At 45.0% G+C, this 17,400-nt stretch overlaps 1 protein-coding gene across 1 annotated transcript in view; it reads left to right on the plus strand.

The window, feature by feature from the left end:
• The first annotated feature begins 11,377 nt into the window (after positions 1-11,377).
• LOC147123192 (Krueppel-like factor 3) overlaps positions 11,378-17,400 on the plus strand; it is a 119,375-nt gene continuing 113,352 nt past the window's right edge. The window contains exon 1 of the mRNA XM_085968599.1: positions 11,378-11,484. The gene's annotated coding sequence lies outside the window, so the exon portion shown is untranslated. The remainder of the gene's footprint in view (positions 11,485-17,400) is intronic.

Raw genomic sequence — 17,400 nt, forward strand, 5'->3', positions numbered from 1 at the left:
TTGCCTTGTTAGCCCTCCTTAAATGCATTACCTCACACTTCTCCGGATTGAATTCCATTTGCCACTGTTCTGCCCACCTGACCAGTCCATTGATATCTTCCTGCAGTTTACAGCTTTCTTCTTCATTATCAACCACATGGCCATTTTTGTATCATCTGCAAACTTCTTAAATCATACTTCCTACATTCAAGTCCAAATCATTGATATATACCACAAAAAACAAAGGACCCAGTACTGAGCCCTGCAGAACCCCACTGGAAACAGCCTTCCAGTCACAAAAGTACCCTTCGACCATTACCCTTTGTTTCTTGCCTCTGAGCCAATTTTGGATCCAACTTGCCACTTTGCCTTGGATCCCATGGGCTTTTACTTTTGTGACTAGTCTGTCATGCGGGGCCTTATCAAAAGCCTTGCTAAAATCCATATAGATTACATCAAACACACTACTCTCATCGACCCTCCTTGTTACCTCCTCAAAAAATTCAATCAAGACAGACACGACCTTCCCTTAACAAATCCAAGCTAACTGCCTCTGATTAATCCGTGTCTTTGTAAATGGAGATTTAACCTGTCCCTCAGGATTTTTTCCAATAATTTTCCCACCACCGAGGTTAGGCTGACTGACCTGGCGGTAACCGTTAGCACCCCGCGGCACTGCGCATCCGGCAATGATCTTCGGTAGCGCCCCCTGACTTACCGCCAGACACTATGTCCGACAGGGTCAGGGGGGCTTTCCTGCAGCAGGGGTGTCCAAATTAAAGGGGAGGTGCCGGGTGGCCATTTTTGTTGCTGGCCGCCTGCCAGCACCTGCCCCCGTTGCTGTCCCGAGCCTTCTGTGCAGCCCCTCCCCCAGGGTGCCGGCTGTGCTCCATGAGCCCGGCACTTCTCTTGGGCTCTTTTGCCGGCACTCTGATCCCTGGTGACCCAGCTGGACCCCGGGTTGCGCTGCGCAAGGCCCCTCCTCTTTAATAAGGGGAGGGAGGCCTGCAGTACCGCGGCACGACGTGCCACAGAACGGATGGGGGGATTGTCCTACGAGGAGAGATTGAGTAGACTAGGCCTATATTCTCTAAAGTTTAGAAGAATGAGAGGTGATCTCATTGAAACAGACAAAATTCTTACAAGGCTTGACAGGGTAGATGCAGGGAGGATGTTTCCCCTGGCTGGGGAGTCTAGAGCCAGGGGTCACAGTCTCAGCATAAGAGGTCGGCCATTAAGAACTGAGATGTGTAGAAATTTCTTCACTCAGAGGGTGGTGAATCTTTGGAATTCTCTACCCCAGAGGGCTGTGGAGGCTCAGTCGTTGAGTATATTCAAGACAGAGATCGATAGATTTTTGAATATTAATGGAATTAAGGAATATGGGGATGGTGCAGGAAAGTGGAGATGAGGTAAAAGATCTGCCATGATCTTACTGAATGGCGGAGCAGGCTTGAAGGGCCAAATGGCCTACTCCTGCTCCTAATTCTTATGTTCTTATGTCAGATCCCGTGTGGGTGTGGCTGGGTCATCGATCTCACTCAGAGCCACCTCAGGCAAAGTGGAAAGAGACTGGAAATGTGGAAATTGCCAAACCTAACTGTAGTTCAGTGATTTGTTGCCAAAGGCAAGAGATTAAGAACAGGGCGGGCCAAAGCAAGAATGGAAATTGTGTTAATAAGGCCATGACTCATATGGGAGTTTATCAAATTATAAATAAATATAATCCTACAATTCTAAAATATTAGCCTTCTCACACAATTTTTTGATTTTCTGCAAAAGCTGCCAATAAATTAAGAAATTTCAATTTATAATATTCAGAGCACTCTATAATATAGATTGCTTCACAACAAACATATTCATAGTTTAGCTTAAATTAAACCAACTTTTTAAGTTATAATAATAACTCAACAATCCAAACTTTATTGATTCAGCAAACTGAATATCTAACAGGAATTCATCCAGACCATATGTCCATGAATGGTTTTAACCTCAATAGAATTGTAGAATTGCAGAATGATACAGCACATCGTGCCTATGCCGACTCTATCCAATTAGTCCCACTAGCCTGCTCTTTCCCCAGAACCCTGCAAATGTTTCCTTTTCCTTTTAAAATATATATTCAATTCCCTTTTGAATGTTACTATTGAACCTGCTTCCACCACCCTTTCAGGCAGTGCGTTCCAGATCATAACAACTCGCTGTGTAAAAAAACTGCTTATTGCCCTGTGGCTTTTGTGCCAATTAGCTTAAATCTGTGCCTCCTGGTTACCGACCATCTTGCCAGTGAAAACAGCTTCTCCCTATCTACTCTATCAAAATCCTTCATCATTTTGAACATGTTTATTAAATCACCTTCTCTGCTCTAAGGAAAACAATCCTAGCTTCTCTAGTCTTTCCACATAACTGAAGTCCCTCACCCCTGGAACCATTCTGATAAATCTTCTCTATATCCTCTCTAAGGCCTTGACATCCTTCCTAAAGGGCAGTGCCCAGAATTGGACACAATACTTCAGCTGAAGTTTAATCAATGATTTATAAAGGTTTAGCATAACTTCCTTGCTTTTGTACTCTATGGCCCCGATATTTACTAGGGGCTGGGAAGAGAACGGCGCGTAGGGGGAGGATTTCCGGATGGGAAACTCGGAAGTAAGGATTTCCGGATGTCCTGCAGGATTTAACTGCAAGACGTCTTTTAAATTTTTTCTGTAGGTTCTCGCCCGACAGCCAGCCTGATTTTTGCCTGTCGAGCGGGAAAGCAGCTGAGGAGCGGTTGCCAAGTAAGTGGGGGGGCGGGGTCAGAGAGCACTCAAATGTGGGGGTGGGGGCCGGAGATCACTCGTGGGTGGGACTGGGAGATTGCGGTGGGGTGGGGTGGGGTGGGGTTCGGAGGTCACGGGGGTCGGAGGTCACGGGGGAGTCAGAGATTGCAGGGGGTTTTACATAGGTAAGCTTGTTGCACCAGGAGGAAACACTCCTGCTCCTCCTGGCCCATGAGCAGTGCTGTAACTCCACTTACCTTATGGATCCAGCCCTTCTCGCCTCCTCTTACCTGCCGGAATTCCCGAGCCCCGGGAACCCCGGCCTCCATGAGTTAAAAATAAAAAAACCTGTTAAAAAGGAGGCACACAGCCTCCTTGAAAGATTTCAGTGACTGACTCGCCTCCATTTAGTTTTTATTGCCTGGGGAACATCACTGTAGGCATCCCTCCAATCTGAAAAACAACCGTTCACCACTACTGGCCTTTTCCAGTTCTGACGAAAGGTTATCGACCTGAAACGTTAACTCTGTTTCTCTCTTCACAGATGCTGCCTGACACTGCTGAGTTTCTCCAGCATTTTCTGTTTTTATTTTCGTTCACCACTACTCTCTGCTTTCGGTCTCATAGCCAAATTCGTATCTAAGCTGCCACTGTCCCTTTAATCCCATAGGCTTCAACTTTCTTTTCTGAGTTCAACACAGAAATTACAGAAACAAAGATACAATTATTATTTTATTTTTAATGCAGTGACATTTTGAAATTTAAATGTGAGAATTGGTAGGTGTGCCCTGTCAATGAGTGAGTGAGTGTTTAGCTCAGTCCTCTACCCGTGTGTACTGCTGGGCTGAATCAGGGGCTTGTGTGCTGCACTGTGGAGTCGAGTCAAGTCGAGTCGAGTCAAGTCGTGCTGAGCCATGCTGCGCTGAGTCTTTCTGTGCTGAGCTGAGCCGAGCCGAGCCGTGCTGTGCTGTGCTGAGCCTTCCTGTGCTGAGCCATGCTGCGCTGAGCCGTGCCGAGCCGTGCTCTGCTGTGCTGAGCCATGCTGTGCTGTGCCGAGCCGAGCCTGGCTGCTGGCAGATATAACCTACAGGCCAGGGAAAAGATGGCCGCCAAGTATCCAGCAAGTGATTGAAGAAGTGAGGTCAATTCATGGGCCCCAGCTGCAGCTGCTGATTTCTCTGCTAACTTCACCCTTTTGGGAAAGAAAATCCTTGGTGTAGTAATTCCTCCTGCCCGCCACCCGATGGTCTCTATACCATGGGTGGATCACCAGTTTTACACCCCGCTCAATATTACTCTCCATTCACTTCAATAGGGAGTAAAATCGGGTGGGATGTAAAACCAATATTGCAGCCATCCCCATCAGTTTCCCGACAGACGGGTTACGTTAACATTGTCCCCCATAAGTTCGAAAATCCACTCCCTCATAAGGCGGATTTCTGGGATGGAGCAGGTGGAATTTGGGGCTGAACGTGGTTCCACTGGAGTCCTGCTCAATTAACTAAAGCTCAAGCAAATTCCAACCTGGGGGTGTGAACGCTTCTTGTGTCTGTGCCCCTGACATCCCAACAGCAGGTTACAGGCATTCCTGGCATTCCTGACCAATCCCTGCTGAGAGCAGTCACTGGTTCTGGACTGAAAGTGAGCCCCACTGTGTTAATTCTGGGGGATTGTTTGCCCTTTGATTCGAAGGCCAGTGTTCTGTGATCAGGATGAGAAAAAACTCCCGAACTTTAAATCTTCGGCCAGACCAACCTGTGCCCCCCCTTCTCTGAGCAACAGGGCGCCACTCTGAGATTCCAATGTCGGTGCTGGGTGGGTGTTCCTCATATTCTAATGATCCCCAGTCCCAGTATTTGGGATGGGGTCATGCCAGTGTCACAACAGTGTCTGTCATCTTGCGTTGCTGGAATTTTTTTGCCACTCGTGTCCTGCGAGACATTGGGGGAAGTGAGGCTAATGCATGGGGCCCAGCTGCAGCTATTCATTTCTGAGGAGAACATTTTATTTGTGGAATGTGATTGGGCATAAAATTTAAATTAGAGAGAAAGGTTTTGCACAATAAGGGGTGTAAATTGACTTTGGGTGACCGATCTGCGGAGTGCGCGGGTCATCATGTGACGGGGGAAGGGGCGGGTCACGATCGCAGAGGGTGGGGATGTGGGGCAGCATCGGCCCAGATTATTTTTGTGGGCTGCGGAGGAGCCACAATAATTCGACACTTATATTTGGTAAGCTTCATTAGTTCCATCACCCGTGGAACTGGCCGGAGTGTGCACAGCGCAAGCTCCGACCATTGCCAATCTAAAATGGCAATCTGGGTATTATTTATGTCATTTGACCCTGGTTTCCATATTAAAAGGGAACCATTGCTTGAAGTAGGCAGGCATTTTAGACACCTGCCGTGAGGCCCCACAACATGGAAACAACCATATCGCCGGTGTTAATTGGACAGTAAGGCTATCAACCCCATTTGAGGCCGCTACCCACCCGTTAACTGTCCACAAATTCACAGACAGAGTATTCGGATACATTGATAGGATGATCCAATATAAAACAAATAGCACTTTTTTGTTCTTGTATAAGACCTTGTTTAGTCCTTATCTTGGTCCCCTCACATGGTGGATGATATAGAGACCCTAGAAAAGGTCAGATGAGGGCTCATTAGATTGATACCTAGATTAAAAGCCCTTAGTTAACTTGGTAAGCGCAGAGAGCTGTTTTTTTTTACTTAGAAAAGCATAGACTTCAAGGAGATTTGATCGAGGCTTTAAAATAATGAAGGGACTAGACTATGTCTGTGTGGATAGACTATTTCAATTAGATGGGTTAAGAAGGTCCAGGGGACATGTGTATAATTTATGTAAGTATAGAACTAGGTTAGATGTTAGGAGGCTTCTTTCTACACTGAAAGTAATTGACCTTTGGAACAAGCTGTGAGCCCGTGCAGTGAGTGTAGATTTGCTGGAAACATTGAAAGGGGAACTGGACGAATTTCTGTCTGTGGCTGATATCGCAGCATATGAAAGGAAGTATTGGGTAATGTGACTTCTGGGCCTCAATTTTACCCGTGACCCCCTCCACCGATGGGCAGGAGAGGGTCTAAAGGTTGGCTAAATTATCAGGATCGGGCAACCCATCCCCAACCCGCCCCCTTTCCTGCCCCTTTAAATTTTAAGTGCAGAATTCAGGTCATGAACGAGGCTCCTGCAAAAGGTAGGCAGGGGCCTAATTAACACACAAAAGTCGTGGTCTGTTGACCTCGTTGGTGCCACAACTTAAATTTAACAAAAAGTGAGGGGAGTCCCAAGCTGTGGGATTACTGACAGCCGAACTGAGGTGGGAGCTGCCGGCTCCCCAAGGTAAGTGGCTCTTTTAGCACTCCTTGTGGGCCAGGAGGAGCAGGAGTGCTCCCCCTAGGCCTCTCAATGAAACCTTCAACCGTCCCTGCCCTGATCTCCAGCCTCCCACTAAGCTGCGCAGGTGTGCAGCGGTCTGGAGGTTCCGTGTGGGCCGCTCACCGGCTTTCCAATGGAAATAACCTCGCATGCGCGAAGATTTGAATGGGCTGCGCAGCCAGTTAAAGGGGCTGCGACGAAAAAAAAATTAGGGGAACCATTACCTCCCACCCCCAGCCCTCCCGATCTCCCCCCTCTCTTCCCCCAGCCCTCCCCCTCCCACCCTCCTGTCTCCCCCCCACTCCCCCTCCCACCCTCCCGTCTCCCCCACCCTCCTGTCTCCCCCCAACGTCGGTATTGTTAAATTTAATGGGTGCAAAGACGTATGGTATATTACGAAATCTAGTAACCCCAACGAAGCCAATGGAAAAGAGTTTTAAAGACATAGTAACGATAGTAAAGGAACATTTAAACCCCACACTGCTGCTGATAGCAGAAAGATTCAAATTTCACAAACGGAATCAGCATAAGGATGAAAGCAATGCTGATTATTTAAAAGAACTGCGCAAACTATCGAAACACTGCCAGTTTGGAGCGGGACTGGCAGATACCTTAAGGGACAAGTTTGTGTGTGGGCTTCAAAGTGAAGGAACCCAGAAACGGCTTTTATCTGAAAAGGACCTTACGCTGGAAAAGGCTTTCAGCATTGCGGTATCATATGAAGCAGCAGCACGGGGCGCTGCAGAGATACAACAGAGACCGCAAGAATATGGCACAAACGAAATGTCATATGGAACAGAGAAGTGCTATCGCTGCGGCAGAACAACACACGACCAGAATGATTGCTGGTTCAAAGACAAAGTGTGCAGACAGTGTGGAAAAGTAGGACACATAGCACGAGTCTGCAGGTCAGGAAAGAAAACCAGCAATAAGAAACCAACCAAAGGAAAGTACAAGAAGGTACATAAGATAACGGAGAATAGTTCAGACGAACAAAAGAGTGATAACGACTCTGAAAGCAGGGAACTGAGTTGTCTGAAAATACATAATGTGATCACAACGGAGGATCACCGAACCATTTGGGTCACTCTCAAGATAGCAGGAGTTCAGGTAAAGATGGAATTGGACACAGGATCAGCCCTAACAGTCATAAACCGATGGGACTACGAGCGGCTATTCTCACACATGCCCTTGAGAGACACAAAAATTATTTTGAAGACGTACACGGGGCAAAAAGTCTACACCAAAGGAAAAATAAGGGTGACCGTTATATATAACGGTAAGGAAACACCAAAACTAGACCTGTATGTATTGCAAGATGGAGGACCACCATTACTGGGACGTGAATGGATCCGGAAAATACAACTGGATTGGCATTCCATACAGGCACTGACTGTGGCTGACAAAAAGGATGACGACGTCACACCTGGGCGACTGTCAAAGATCCTAACTGACGCGAAAGAACTGTTCCAGCAAGGACTCGGAACACTAAAAGGCATGACAGCGGCGATTAAAATTGAAGAAAACGCAAGCCCAAAATTTTTTACGGCCAGACCGTTACCTTATGCGATCCACCCAGCCGTTGAAGCAGAGCTGGAGAGTCTGGAACGTTCAGGTGTACTGTCCAAGGTAGACTGCAGCGAGTGGGCTACACCCATCATCCCTGTGATGAAAAAGTCGTTGAGCAGCATGCCTGGGGAACCAAGGAAGGTTCGCATCTGTGGCGACTTTAAGGTTATAGTGAACCCGGTCCTTCACACCGTACAATATTCACTTCCGCGGATTGAAGATATTTTTGCCTCACTATCTGGAGGGAAACGCTTCACTAAGATTGATCTGGCCCAGGCATATCTGCAAATGGAGGTAGAAGAAGCATCAAAAAATACCTCACAATCAACACCCATAAAGGTCTCTACGAACACAACCGGCTGGTATTCGGGATAGCATCAGCTCCGGCTATTTGGCAGAGGGCAATGGAACAAGTCCTGCAAGGGATCCCAGGGACCCAGTGTTATTTGGACGACATGCTGGTCACGGGCGAAAATGACAATGATCACCTTGCCAACCTGGAGCAGGTGCTCACTAGATTGCAGGAATATGGGCTCCGAGCTAACTGCCCCAAATGCGAGTTTTTTAGAAAACAGATCTCGTATTGTGGCCACGTTATCGATAAAGAGGGGTTACATAAGTCCCCAGAGAAGATTGAGGCAGTAGTCAAGGCTCCAGCACCGGAAAATGTGTCACAACTGAGGTCGTTCCTCAGGTTGGTAAACTACTACCATAAGTTCTTGCCAAATTTGTCTACAATACAACACCCACTGAACACCCTACTGCAAACTGGGGTGCCATGGAAGTGGAGTGACGAATGTAGATGAGCTTTCCAGAAGAGCAAAACACTAATCACATCGAAAGAGGTATTGGCCCATTACAACCCAGCATTACCAATTCGGTTGGCATGTGATGCGTCACCCTACGGCATTGGAGCGGTGCTGTCGCACAAATTCTCGGACGGCTCAGAGAGGCCAATAGCCTTTGCGTCACGATCACTAACCTCTGCCGAGCATAACTACGCCCAGATTGACAGGGAGGCCCTCAGCCTAGTGTGGGGAGTGAAAAAGTTCAATCACTATATGCACGGGCAGAAATTCACCTTGCTGACGAATCAACAGCTTCTTGTCTCCATTTTTAATCCGAAGAAGGGCGTTCCGGTGATGACTGCGCAGCAACTACAAAGATGGTCACTTTTTCTAGGGGCGCACCACTATGAGATTGAATATAAGGGCACGAAACAGCATGGAAATGCTGATGGGCTATCACGCCTGCCACTGCCTACTGCGGAGGAAGCACCAGCAGTGGATCCTGTCGAAATATTCCATTCGACTACAGTTGAATATCTACCGGTAACTAACGCTTGTATCGAAAAGGAAACCCGAAATGACCCGACACTGTCTCGGGTATATGATTTGACGGTGAAGGGAGGCCAGCACATGGCGACTCACTGTTGCCAGCATTCTCGACAAGGAGAGAACAGCTGTCAGTGTGCCGGGGGACCTTAATGTGTGGATCCCGAGTGGTAATTCCACACAAGTTAAGGGATAGAGTGCTCAATGTGCTTCATGAGGGTCACCTGGGAGGGGTAAAAATGAAAAGCCTAGCCAAGGCTTATGTGTGGTGGCCGGGAATCGATAAACAAATCGAGGACCTGACCAAGAGCTGCTCAGGATGCCAGAAAGTCCAAAATGCACCACCACAGGCCCCTCTACACCCATGGGAGTGGCCCTCATCTCCATGGCAACGGGTGCATATTGATTTTGCTGGTCCATTCATGGACTCAATGTTTTTAATAGCCGTGGATGCGCACTCGAAATGGCCTGAGGTCATCAAAATGTCCTCCACCACCACGGAGAAAACTATTGCAGTCCTACGGACCATTTTTGCCAGGAATGCCTTGCCAGAACAGATTTGCTCCGACAACGGACCACAGTTTGTGTCCAAAGAGTTCCGGAGGTTCTTGAAAAAGAATGGGGTAAGGCATTACGCATCCGCCCCGTATCATCCAGCCACAAATGGATTGGCTGAGAGGTTCGTACAAACCTTTAAGAAGGCAATAAAGGCTATGTACAATGACAACATTCCGCTGCAGCACAAGGTGGACAATTTCCTGTTCGCCTACCGGAATGCGACACATGCAGTCACCAACCAGGCCCCAGCCATGATGTTCTTTAACCGAAGGTTAAGATCTCGCCTGGATTTGCTCAGACCAAACGTACGAAGAGATGTTGAGAGTAAGCAATTCCAGCACATCCATGAGAAGCCAACAAGGAGCTTCAATGTAGGGCAACCAGTCTTGGCCCGCGACTACCGAACAGAAAAATGGCAGCCAGGAACGATATGCACACGGCAGGGCCCACTAATGTACACAGTGGACATTGGGGAGAGCATCGTGAGACGCCATGCTGACCAGATCCTAGAGTCACAGGAACAAGTCAACCCCATGCCTCGTCCATACGTACCTGGTGATGAACCCGACGTACAGGTCGCCTCTACCCCAGAAACAGTAGCATCGGAAGCTGATGAACCAACCGACGACAGGGGGCCAGAATCGCCTCCACACCAAGAGCAAGACACTCGGGAAAGGCGCTATCCAGAAAGGATCAGGAAGCCTCCCCAAAGACTGAATATATAAATAGACTATTTTCAGCTAATGTTGCATGTTAAAAGTGTTAATTGTAATTAGTTTGATTTTTAATTGTTAAATGAGTGTTATGGTACTGTTAATCTAAAAGGGGAGGAATTGTAATGTATATACCTTTAAGGAGGGAACTATCTTTTACAGCTCATGTATACTGCAGTACTGGTAGTGACCATACCTGTATATAGCACTGAGTAATAATCTGTACAGATCAGTTCCCGTGTGAGCCACGTTGAGTAAACACCTGTTGTACCGTTCTCCTGCAGGCTGTGTCTTATTATACACAGACACAACACTATCCAGTTAGTCCCATTCCCTTGCCCTTTCCCCATAGCCCTGCATATTTTTTCCCCTTCAAGTATTTATCCAATTTCTTTTGCAAGTTATTATTGAATCTGCTTCCACCACCCTTTCAGGCAGTGCATTCCAGATCATAACAACTCACTGTGTAAAAATAAGTTCTTGCTTACTGCACGTTCTACTTTCTGGCCTCACCCAATATTCAGTCCTCAGTGTTAATTCTTCTCCGTTTGCTTTGTTGGCAATCTTCTAGTCAGGCTTTGCACAAAAATCTTGGCAGATCTCCATCAACAGCTCCAGCCTTTTAACACAGCATTTCTGCAAAACCTCAATAGCCTCTTACTGAACCTGCTGGCTTAATGCTTCTTTGCATTTTCTGGCTCAAACAGGATTTATAAGCACAAAGCACACTGACCACTTTCATAGCTTTCCACTTCCTTTAGACTCATTTTTGTGGAGACAAACAATCTCTAGTTGTACACATACATTTAAGATATTCTTTGCAGCAGAGCATAGATGCTTTCTCGTTTTATTCTCCGGTACAGTAAATTGGCACTATGAGACACCAAGTTACTGTGTCAAGTTCTTTTTATGAATTGCGCTATGGGTATAAGAGTCTCAGGAGATTCTGAGCAATGGTAGGAGTATAGTCCAGAGCTTTTATAACTCCACCCTTCCCCCTTTGGGCCCGCCCTAAATTCGGGTGGTCATGTGATTGTAGAAGGGTATTGGCAGTGTTCAGGGCAGTAGGATTCACATTACATTCACATTCTCAAAGGGTGAGAGAGAGAGAGAGCAGAGTGTGTGAATTAAAATCAAGGACTACAGTGGGGAATTTACTAAGCTGAGACAAGTAAGATTTTTAAAAAAATCATACTGTAGCTAATGTTATTGTTTTCAGTTATAAATTTATATATATAATAGTATGTGCAGTGTGCTTAAAGTGTTTTGATATCCACAAGCTGTAGTTCAATTATTGTTGGAAGTGAATGGAGGGCTAGACTTAAACATTTTGTAGAAGATATTCCTTATTCGTGCTTTCCTCAGCTGTAACCGTGTTTTCTCCTTGTCTGCCTGCACTTCTGTCTCTGACTTTTTTTGTCTCTCTTTCACACTCGTCTCCCTCTCAAACTTTCACCATTTCACATTCTGATCCATTTAACTTTGTCAGATGCCCTACATTTTGTATCTGTATCTTGTGAGACTGCTATTGCATAATGCATGAAGCCCTGGGCTGTTTACTCATCTGTTGCTGCCCTGGTGTCTTAAGTTGTTTCCTTTTCCTCGGTCACCATATATCCAGGAGAAAAAAAGCCAATTTGACAGACTGCCGGAATTGGCTGAAGGAAAAAAAATCTAATTTTAACTCTTGTAACAAAAAGAAACACACAAGACAATCTACCTATTTACTTCAGCTGCTCAAATGATGTTCACTAAGCCTTTTGCTGTAAACAACAATTATTTTGATCTGTGACATTAGAAATGAGCGACATCCAGGAAGAATTGCAGAATTAAAAATATATCGAGTCACAGATTTTATCTGATCACTTGAACCAAAGAGGAATATAGTCACTCTTCGATCATTCGTACATGTTTAGCCAAAAACAAGGTTTAGTGGTAAAAGTGAGCAGGGTAAGGAATAATAATTTGCACTGTGCTGGCGTGTGAAACAGTACCTGGAGGTCTCTTAATCTGTGTAGTCATTGCGAAGAAGTGCCTTGACCTGCACTCAATGGAAGAGCTTTGGGGACCACTTAAAAAGATGTGGTTCTGATTACTAATGTCAAAACTTTGTGGCTGGTCTAAAAGTAATAATGAAATAGTTACAGCCTTTCTCAGAGCATACATTCCTGATATTTATTTTTTGCTGTTCTATCAACTCCTTCCGACATGGCTGGAGGTAAAAATATTTCAGCTTTTGATCAATTCTGATCTTGTAATGGAAATATTCCTAATGTGATGGGGCCTTACTCAGACATGTGATGATAATTCTATTTAATCCAATACTCTAAACTCAGAAAAAAGTAATCCAGGGTCATGCTGAGCCAGCTCTAGGTGTGAACAGTGCTGTTGTGGTTAGTGTGCATGGTTTGGCACTACAACTGCTCAGTATTGTCTTAAAAGTCATGGAACCATGGCCCTTTGCTTGTTTTGTGTCTCATTTTCTTCTAAAACTACATTTCTATGTTATTGCATTAACCCACTGAATTCTGTGTTGTGAACACATGCACATACATCTCCTGCAAAATACTTTAATACAAATAGTAAATATAAAGGAAAAGTAGTAGTTTGGTAACGTTTCTTGAAGGGGCATGATCTTCATGCAAAATGGTTGATAAAGCTTTTCTTGTCTGGAGGTTAACGTCTTTGTAAACAAGAAAGAGGAATTTGGCAAACACTTTCTATGAAGATTTTCCCCTTTAACGCACACTTTTCTTGAATACTCTTAAGAAAGGTATAATTGAGTTTAACAAAAGGATATTGAAATGCCACTTCAGTTTTCAAAGTGTTAATCTGTTTATTGACTAAAAGATGACTTTTATTTCTTGAAGTTATTTAATCTAATTTTGGTATAGTTATCTCCCACTGAATATTCTGCTTCCAAATCCTCCCCAGGACACCGAGATCACTGCTTGGTAGATTTGAAATACATGAATTTGGCAGATGCATAGTTGAAATAAAAGGGCTGAAATAAATGATTTGTCTTGGAATATGTCATGTCTCGATGTCTACTTTTACACATCACAGTTGCGCTGAGGTTTTAAACAGCTGCAATGAAGGAGCTTCTCCATTGGTTCAATGGGTCAATGCATCGCATGATGTGGCACTGAGCTGTATAGACCAGTTAGGTGCCAGAATTAATACCCGGCTGATTTCAGCCAATGTAGCAGTTGAGATATGCCTATTGGCTTCACGGTGCCTGGCCTAGGGAGGAAACAATAATCAGCCAAAGTTCCCTTCCTGATTGCTGTTTGAAAATCCCTGCTGTAAAGTGCATGGGTGTTGGATGAGGACAGCACTGGCGTCTCTGTGATGTCCTCTGCAGTTGGATAGGCTGCTGACACTCAAGGGTGGGTTTTCATTCTCGGGTGGCCAGCCTGCTGCCCGCGCAATCATAGGAACAGGAATAGGCCATTCAGCCCTTCGAGCCTGTTCTGCCAGTCAATGGGATCATGACTGATCTGTATCTTAGCTCCATCCACCTGCCTTGGCTCGATATCCTTTTATACCCTTGCTGGGGATAGGCACAGTCCATCTTGAGGGTGGGGCCTCATTGCCATACCACCAGTGAGCTACCCGCCCCGAACGGCTCCAGGCCGGATCCAGGCTAGAACAATATCGGATGGCTCAGAGGTAGGGAGGGGGGGAAACTAATTGCGAAGGTGGTAGCATAGTGCAGCAGCAGCCGCCTGTATTATTCTTGTGGAGCCCGAAGGAGCACTCCTGCTCCACCATGTACCATAAAAATCATTTCTCACCTGCTTTGTGGGGCCTCGTCCTCTTCACGTGCGCACGGTGCACACTCTGCTCAGTTGTCCCTCGAAATTGCATCGAAGTCCTATGTACAACATAGGATCCCAATTTGCATTTAGTAATGAGGTTTCCACCTAATTCAGGCAGGTGTCTGGGCCACCCAGAGGAATACCCCAGAATATATGGCAATGCGGCAGGAACATGTAGTAAGTTCACAACAGCGATTTTTAACTCCACTGCTGCCTGTTTCTGGCAAGTGGGCCAAGTTAAAATCAGCCCTTCATTGTCCAGGCTCTCTCAGTAAGAATGGTCTGTTGGACAATTTTCAAAAGAACTACTGGTGCCTGTAGAACTGTATCCCAGAAAGATACAGTGTGTTCAGCAGAGGGGAGAAAAGGGAAGGACATTTTGGGAATAAATAGCAGCAATTCAGTTTAAAAAATGCCTTCTTCTGAGGTGGGTTAAAAAAAGTTAACATATATTCCATCAATGTAAATGATGAGGGTGAATTGAGAATGTATTTCCTTATTTGTCAGTTTTATAGAGACAGGTGAGTTCAGTTTAGAACCTGTTTATACAACCTGGATGGGCATGATTAATAGTGAGGTTAAAGCAAAGCATTGCATAGATAAATAAAACTTCAAACATGTTACAAAAGGAGAAAATACACAATGCAAAAACAGATTGTCTGAAAGTTAGAATAAGCAGCTATAACCTAGTCACGGATACCGACATGCTTTATTTCTTCAGTTCAATTAAGTAAGATTTAATCGTTGATTAATCTGCCCCTTCCCCAACTGCCCCACTTTGTTCCATTTTCTTCTCCTGCCTTCTAGTTTAGTTCTGCACAGTATAAGTCCGGCCAGACACAGCCCCATAGAGGTCGTCAACATAATGTAATGGACAACCCAGTCGATGTGAGCTTGAGTGGTGCAGGAGGGGGTCCCCATCAGGACACATTTCTTTCACTCCCACTGTCAATCACACTGAGATCAGCAACATTTGCTGTGTAGGACTGAGTGCTGATGATCATGTCAGTGAATACTCCTGATGTTCTAGAAGTGTTGTGAAAGTGCTGAAAATGTAAAAGATGGTCATTAGCTCCAGCAAATTATAACTTAATAGTTCTATCCATGAGGTGCATTCTGGAACTTGTCTAAATCCTAGGATTTATCCTTGGAATCTATAGTATATCACTCCATTAATGGGATGTTTCTGCCTGTGTTCAATTGTAGGAAAGAGCATCATAGCCTCATTCGTATCTATGGCATTGATATATTATGGGTGATTCTGTCGTGCCCAGTATCACAGTGCAATATTGTGTCTGAAGAGCATTTCGCTTTTCACTGGTATGAACAGGCATGGATGAGTATGGCTTGTCTTGATGGAGGAATCTCATTAATAATACTGAGCAAACACTAAAACATTTCTGTTGACTGTCAGACTATGTTTTTTATGTAAGTTTGTGTAGTTATGAGGAACTAATGCAATTTAAAAAAAATGTTATTCCATCATTGGATATAGCCTAGCATGACATTTCTGTATCTTCCTTTGTAACTAATAATATTGTAAGTTGTCCTACTATTATGATCTTAACTCATGCTTTCTGATAATTAACGGTCTTTAGATCAATGAGTAAAAGAAACTAGTTTCAAGGGGCTTGGCATTTCCAGTGACAAAATTGTGTGTGTAAATCAGGTACAGATACCACATTCTATGTAACAAATAAAAAGAAGCCCCCTTTGCACTCGATTTTAATCGCTCCACCATTAACGGCCTTCAGCTGCCTAGGTCCTAAGCTTGAATTCCCTCCCTAAACCTCTCTTCCTCTCTACTGCTCTCTCCTCTTTTAAGATGTTCCTTAAAACCTACCACTTTCCTGTCCTAATATCTTCTTTGTGGCTCGGTGTCAAATTGTGTTTGATAACGCTCCTGTGAAGCGCCTTGGGACGTTTTACTATGTTAAAGGCGCTTTATAAATGTAAGTTGTTGTTGCACTGTAGACCCCAGTGAGTTCATCATTTTCATTTTATAAAACTCTAAAAGCCTTGTTCATAAATATCTCTCTAATAATAAGTAATACTGTTCTAGTGCCCACTTGTTTAGTAGGAATCGTGCTTCATGCTTGAAAGTTATGAGATTTTTGAGCCATGAGGTTCCACAGGCTCAAGCTGGGCTCTGGCTGGGATTTATAGGGTTAATAAAGCGAGAGCCAGAAGAACTGGATTATTGGCAAACGTTGTGGAGTGTAGCATGGCACCAGGCAAAAGTGCAATCAGCACAAGGACAGATTAACGCATGCCTGATGTCTTTTCGCTGAGTGACACAGTTTAAATTGTGAGCACAAGGCATTTTCAGATGTGTCTCTGTTCAATAAATTAAAATCGCAGTGGAGAAAAGCGCAAGGCCAGAGCTGGGCTGAAAATCACACAGAAAGTGCAGTGGGAACCACAAGACCAAAACAACACCCACAGGAGCTGGAGCCGGAGGTTGCTCGTAATGTAACATTGCTGCGCATCGTATAAATCGTAGGCTGCAGTTATTATCTCAGTTTATTACTCGGTTTTGTTTTCTGTTGGGCTCCCACTTTATTCTCCTATTAATGCAGCAGACAACAGAGAAAAGTTGGTCTTTGGACTGTTGCCCTGTACGTGTGTAGACAGCGTGCACATACCACTGTCGTGATGTAGCTCTGAAGTGACTCCAGCCATATTTCCAGCTTCATGCTGGTTTGGGGGGTGGGGGTGGAGGGGTGAGTTGATCCAACGATTCCCTACTGCTGTACCAAAGATTGAACTGCAAAAGTTCATTCAGTTCCAGAGTCTAATTATACATGTTCAATCTTTTCTGTAAGAAAATACTAGGGATCATATATAATGTGCAAATATAGTGGTGGGGGGAAGGGAGGTAAGTTTGAACGTTAGCGATGCCTTGATCCTTCACCCCTGTCTGGTTACTTTTCTCTTGGTTTTGTGGTGTGCTGGAGCTTCTGCCCACAAATCTAGCAGTCCCTGTTTCTAGCACCAGCAGTTGACCTCAAGTGAAGCCCAGTGGACTTTGTCATTGCTACCGGCTTACAAGGCAAGTGTTTATTGGCCACGAGGTATCAGTTGCATAATGTTGTTGGGTGGACTGGCTGACTCTTAATGCTGTAACTTGTTCTCTTAAGAAATTACTGTGATAACTGTCAGACCCTCAACATCATTTCCTCACTACAATAGTGAGAAAATTATGTTAAGGGTCTGACAGTTATCACAGTAATTTCTTAAGAGAACAAGTTCCTTCCAAACACGCA

Source organism: Somniosus microcephalus, chromosome 2 (genome assembly GCF_052327205.1).
Source record: "Somniosus microcephalus isolate GS21.2 chromosome 2, FLI_Smic_1.0, whole genome shotgun sequence".
Lineage (NCBI taxonomy): Eukaryota > Metazoa > Chordata > Chondrichthyes > Squaliformes > Somniosidae > Somniosus > Somniosus microcephalus.